Genomic DNA, 6,575 nt, shown 5'->3' with positions numbered 1-6,575 from the left:
CATTTACCTTATTTGTTTATCTAACATCTTCAACATTCCAGAGTCAGCTTCAGCAGAAAGAGAGCTGCTATGGAGCAGCCCCAGTCAGCAGAGGAAGGTCAGATAGGCAGGATCTCTGCACGAGTTCTGTATAACCTTTTCAAACATTTAAAAAAGCAAAAGCTGCTTGGTTTTTGATGCTCCCAATTTAGGTACATGCTAATAGGGTTATGCCAGAAAAACAATTTTTGTTAAAGTGCCCCTTTAAAATGACATTAAGTCAGTAAATATACAAGTGTGTTGAAGCGCAAAACAAAAGTTGATATGCATACACATAAAGCCTAAGTTCACATAAAAATTGGCAAAATGTCCCGTCAATATATTTAGATAAACAGTTCCAGTTTTCTTTCTTTCCTCCACCACTGTTTATCTTATCAAGCCCTGTACCATGTATATGGGATAACTAAATATCTTGACGGGACATTTTGCCAATTTTTATGTGAACTTAGGCTTTATGTGTATGCATATCAACTTTTGTTTTGCTCTTTAACACACTTGTATATTCTTGAAAGGCTGCCAGGCCTGGTTATAGCGCATCATTGATAAGAGTGCATAGGGGTTGTTGCGCTTTGATATAAGACAGCAAGAAAGGAAGGAAGTTCCGCACAAAATCCTATGTAGAATGTAGTCCCAATTTTATTGAAAAATATAAAAGCTGGTTTCTTTTCATAACCACAAGACTTTTATGATGAAACAGTACATTAATTGCCATACTCAATATGTGGTCTATTTGATATCATGCTCACTGTGCCACACCCAATATGTTGGTTGTACCACCCGTCAACTTAGGGAACGCATTTTCGGAGCACTATAGAGGGCCTGGTTGGCTTACAACTGGGATATCTAATGTGGCCCGTCATTTTAAACAAATCCATGCTGGTGACATGTCCTCCTTTTCTTTCCAGGGGGTTGAACGTGTCCCTAGACCTTCACGGGGTGGGGACTGGAAAAAATTATTACTGACTAGAGAGGCTTTTTGGATTTTTCAGTTGGGGACACGTGCACCGCACGGGCTGAATACAAGATGGGATTTGAATTGTGTTATTTAAACTATCCTGTTTGGGCTTTTTTGGGGAACTTGTTGTTTATTGACCATTTATCATTTCTTATGTGTGTGTTTTCCTAGTGGCAGTACTACTCTTTGTGTGCACATATGACTACATTTCATGTATATGTATACATGTGTACATTCTCTGTGGTCATTTTGTGCTGTCGGATTGTATCTTTTTCATATGCATTACTATGTTCTTAACCACTTCAGCCTTCAGTCGTTTTCACTTTATGCATCCGAGCAATGTTTACCTCCCATTCATTAGCCTATAACTTTATCACTACTTATCACAATGAACTGCTCTATATCTTGTTTTTTCCGCCACCAATTAGGCTTTCTTTGGGGGTACATTTTGCTAAGAGCCACTTTACTGTAAATGCATTTTAACAGGAAGAATAAGAAAAAAAAAACGGAAAAAATTCATTATTTCTCAGTTTTCAGCCATTATAGTTTTAAAATAATACATGCCTCCATAATTAAAACTTGCCCATATGTCCCGGTTATTACACCATTAAAATTATGTCCCTATAGCAATGTATGGCGACAATATTTTATTTTTGCATCTATCACTATTTACAAGTTTAGAATAAAAAAAATATAGAAATATTTCATCTTTACATTGCTATTTAAAAAGTTTAGACCCTTAGGTAAATATTTACATGTTTTTTTTTAATTATTGTAATGTTTTTTTTTGTTTTTATATTATATTAAACATGTTATTTGGGTATTTGGGTATTTTTTGGGAGGGTGGGATGTAAACATTACTTCTATAATGTAAATGTGTGTTAAGTTTTATTTTTTTTTACTTTTAGTTGTAGTTTTACTTTTTGGCCACAAGATGGCGGCCATGAGTTTGTTTACATGACGTCACTCTAAGCGTAACATACGCTTAGAGGGACGCATGGGGGACGCAACAGCCAGAAAAAGCGGAGCTTCTGAGAGAAGCTGTCGCTTTTTTTGCGGGGGAGAGGAATCAGTGATCGGGCACCATAGCCCAATTCACTGATTCGTGGGCCAACGATCCGCGGGCGGGAGTGCGCGTGCACGTGCGCGATCGGCCGCGGGAGCGCGCGGACGTGCACATGGCCTCCTGGGCATAGCTAGTACGTCCAGGAGGCCAAAGTAGTTAATGCTGTGGGAATACATTTCTGTTTTTCCTATTTTTAGCTCCGCCTCTCTTCACTTCATGGCTGGAGTGGGAGGGTGTGTCGTCTGATCCACCTGTGTTAGGGGTGGGGTAGGATTTAGACTATATACCTGTTGTGCTTTTACCATGATCTTGTGCTATGATTAAGGACCTGCGTGTCCAAAACATGTCAGCTACCAGGCTGTTCAGCTTTTATATTTTTCAATAAAATTGGGACTATATTCTACATAGGATTTTGGGCGGAACTTCCTTCCTTTCTTGCTGTCTACTTGGGTCAAAGTCGCCTTGTTCCAGCACCATCTTAGTATCCAGGGTGCAGCGGATTTCACCTATTTGCTTTGATACAAGAAGTATAAGTCAGTAAATATGGCTATGGCCACAGGCAGCCCGCTGTGTTGAGCTTGTTGTTCTTTATCAAACTATGCAGTCATATTAAGTCGAGGGAAAAAAAAAACTTCTTAAATAGTGTGCAATACAGCAATCAACCAATACATTTAAAAATCAAACAGCCAATAGCGTTCCCAGACAGACAAAGCGGACCTAATGGAGAACTATCATACCTCAGAGAAAATCATGTGATCAACAGATGTCCAATGGTGTGAGTCAGCAGCTGGAAACGCTGCCCCCATGATATGTATGCATGCCAAAAAATGTAGCATTCTTCACGCTCAATGCGTACAAACTGACGGAACTTCTGCCTTCATCAGCTGAAGCATCGGATCAGTCGCATAAACACTGTATGCATACATGCAGAAAAAAAAAACCCTAAAAATGTTTCTGCATGCCTGCGTATTGTTATGGGGCGGCGCTCCCAGCCGCTAACTCATACCATTGTTGTTAAATACATGATATTCTCTAAGGTATGATAATTCTCCATCAGGTCCACTTTGTCTGTCTGGGAACGCCAGTGGATGTTTTATTTTTATACTGATTGGTTGATTGCTGTATTGCACACTATTTAAAGAGGGTTTTTTCCCTCGACTTAACATGACTGCATGGCTTGATAAAGAGCAACAAGCTCGAAACAGCGGGCTGTCGCCATAGCTATAGTTACTGACTTCATGTCATTTTAACCTCCCTGGTGGTGCATTTCTGTCTGAAATTATGAGTCAAAAGCGGTACTTTTTTTTCAAGAATTTTAGGCCTCTAATTCTTAAGCCATAACTCACCAAAATATGTCAGAATAAAGCCCTGGTAGACTTTCTGCATTTAAATAAAAGACTAGAACACAAATGTGTTCAACTAATTAAATTTATGAATAAACTGAAAAAAAATTGTGAAACTGTACAAATAAGGCAGGCAGAGAGAATTCAAAATCCAGGAAGAGGTCTGTGCTAGAGATGGCCCGAACGGTCCACCCGGCAAGTCGTCCGCGCGGATATCAGCTGCTCGCGGCAGGTAGCGAATACATAGCGTGTTCAACAAGACTCCTATACCTCGTCAATGGGCTAAACGTTGACCCTCCCCATCACAGTCAGCAGACACATGGCAGCTAATCAGGCTGCACTCACCCACGGACCCACGCCCCCCCCTATAAAATCGCTGCAGCGTCGGCCATGTTCTCAGTCTGCTGATCCTGAAATAGTGAAAGGAAGTGAGAGACATTGTTGGAGCTAGGGAAAGCATTATTTAGGCTGTTGTTAGCTTGCTCCTCGCTGAAATTTGTTGCTGAAATCACCCCACAAAAGCTCTTTTCAGAGCTAATATTAGTTTAATGTCAATCTTGGCATCAAAAAGAAGAGATATATCTCTCTGTTGAATGAAGAAATACAGGTCCTTCTAAAAAAAATTAGCATATTGTGATAAAGTTCATTACTTTCTGTAATGTACTGATAAACATTAGACTTTCACATATTTTAGATTCATTACACACAACTGAAGTAGTTCAAGCCTTTTATTGTTTTAATATTGATGATTTTGGCATACAGCTAATGAAAACCCGAAATTCCTATCTAAAAAAAATTAGCATATTTCATCCGACCAATAAAAGAAGAGTGTTTTTAAAACAAAAAAGTCAACCTTCAAATAATTATGTTCAGTTATGCACTCAATACTTGGTCGGGAATCCTTTTGCAGAATGCTTCAATGCAGCGTGGCATGGAGGCAATTAGCCTGTGGCACTGCTCAGGTGTTATGGAGGCCCAGGATGCTTCGATAGCGGCCTTAAGCTCATCCAGAGTGTTGGCTCTTGCGTCTCTCAACTTTCTCTTCACAATATCCCACAGATTCTCTATGGGGTTCAGGTCAGGAGAGTTGGCAGGCCAATTGAGCACAGTAATACCATGGTCAGTAAACCATTTACCAGTGGTTTTGGCACTGTGAGCAGGTGCCAGGTCATGCTGGAAAATGAAATCTTCATCTCCATAAAGCTTTTCAGCAGATGGAAGCATGACGTGCTCCAAAATCTCCTGATAGCTAGCTGCATTGACCCTGCCCTTGATCAAACACAGTGGACCAACACCAGCAGCTGACATGGCACCCCAGACCATCACTGACTGTGGGTACTTGACACTGGACTTCAGGCATTTTGGCATTTCCCTCTCTCCAGTCTTCCTCCAGACTCTGGCACCTTGATTTCCAAATGATATGCAAAAGTTGCTTTCATCTGAAAAAAGTACTTTGGACCACTGAGCAACAGTCCAGTGCTGCTTCTCTGTAGCCCAGGTCAGGTGCTTCTGCCGCTGTTTCTGTTCAAAAGTGGCTTGACCTGGGGAATGCGGCACCTGTAGCCCATTTTCTGCACAAGCCTGTACACGGTGGCTCTGGATGTTTCTACTCCAGACTCAGTCCACTGCTTCCCCAGGTCCCCCAAGGTCTGGAATTGGTCCTTATCCACAATCTTCCTCAGGGTCTGGTCACCTCTTCTCGTTGTGCAGCGTTTTCTGCAACACTTTTTCCTTCCCACAGACTTCCCACTGAGGTGCCTTGATACAGCACTCTGGGAACAGCCTATTCGTTCAGAAATTTCTTTCTGTGTCTTACCCTCTTGCTTGAGGGTGTCAATGATGGCCTTCTGGACAGCAGTCAGGTCGGCAGTCTTACCCATGATTGCGGTTTTGAGTAATGAACCAACTTTTTCATGATATGCTAATTTTTTGAGATAGGAATTTTGGGTTTTCATGAGCTGTATGCCAAAATCATCAATTTTTCAAACAGTAAAAGGCTTGAACTACTTCAGTTGTGTGTAATGAATCTAAAATATATGAAAGTCTAATGTTTATCAGTACATTACAGAAAATTATGAACTTTATCACAATATGCTAATTTTTTGAGAAGGACCTGTAGTCTTTTTGTGTAGACCAGAATAAAAAGTAAAATCTTTCCCAGCTGGATAAAGGAGGCACCAAGTATCAATTAGAGACAGTTTGTCCAGACCCATTTTAATTCTTTTAATGCTCCATATGAGGTCAAGGAAGTTCTTGAAGATGTGTCAATAAGGGGATTTATCGGTAGGTTGAAATCCTCTCCCAAAATCATTATACCCTTATGTATTAGCATGAGTTCCTCAATTACTTTGAGCATAAAGGGGACTTGTTTAGTATTAGGAGCGGAGATGTTTCCTAAAGTGACTTCAATTCTTTCAATTAAACCCTGCAAAAAAAACAAAAACAAAAAAACAAAACACCCACAAAACAACATGTAATGTCCTAGCTGCACGCTGCAAGCACGGGTAGCTGATACCCGCCGGGTACTGTCTGCCGGCGAACCGTTCGGGCCATCTCTAGTGGTGACCTTGCTCATCCCTACCTGATTCACAGCAAGATCAAACTTGATGCTTTTGCTTGCTCATCTCTAGAACCCTGATCATCTATTATGATCAGAAAATCAATCAAAACAATTGATTTATTGACTGAAATGTTAGGTACAGATTTTTTTTTGTATACTACATCTAATTATGTTATTTTGGGAATGCACTCCATCTTATTATCTTATTTTTGATGAGTGTCCTGTGTATATGCTATTGTAATTGGTGCAATTTTAACTTTGCTTGTTGTTTTTTAATCATTCTATAGCCCTTGCATTTATTAGTTTATATGTAACATTATTATAACAATATTGATTGATTTTGCTTGGTCGGGTGCGGGAGGAGGTCCTGGGGGACAAGCAGGTGACACCATCAATTGCTGCACCTGGTGACACAAGACCTACAGAGGCCTCTGCCACTGACAATGAAAAGTTGCACATGTAATGATATGTGCATAGTTACTGTTGTACACATGGAAACATGGTGCTTTGTTTTCATATTGGTTTCATATTGATTTTCATATTGGTTTCAGTTACATTTGTCGACACGTTTGTGCTTTAGGTTTCCCCCGGGACGTTAGCATTTAATGTTTG

The 6,575-nt window shown here is 40.3% G+C and overlaps 1 protein-coding gene across 4 annotated transcripts in view; it reads left to right on the top strand.

Annotated features, from left to right (window-relative positions):
• Positions 1-6,575, top strand: part of LOC137543683 (interferon-induced very large GTPase 1-like) — an 87,011-nt gene that overhangs the window by 74,871 nt on the left and 5,565 nt on the right. The window lies entirely within an intron of this gene.

Source organism: Hyperolius riggenbachi, unplaced genomic scaffold (genome assembly GCF_040937935.1).
Source record: "Hyperolius riggenbachi isolate aHypRig1 unplaced genomic scaffold, aHypRig1.pri scaffold_165, whole genome shotgun sequence".
NCBI classification, from domain to species: Eukaryota; Metazoa; Chordata; class Amphibia; order Anura; family Hyperoliidae; genus Hyperolius; species Hyperolius riggenbachi.
This window is presented reverse-complemented; position numbering and strand designations above follow the sequence as displayed.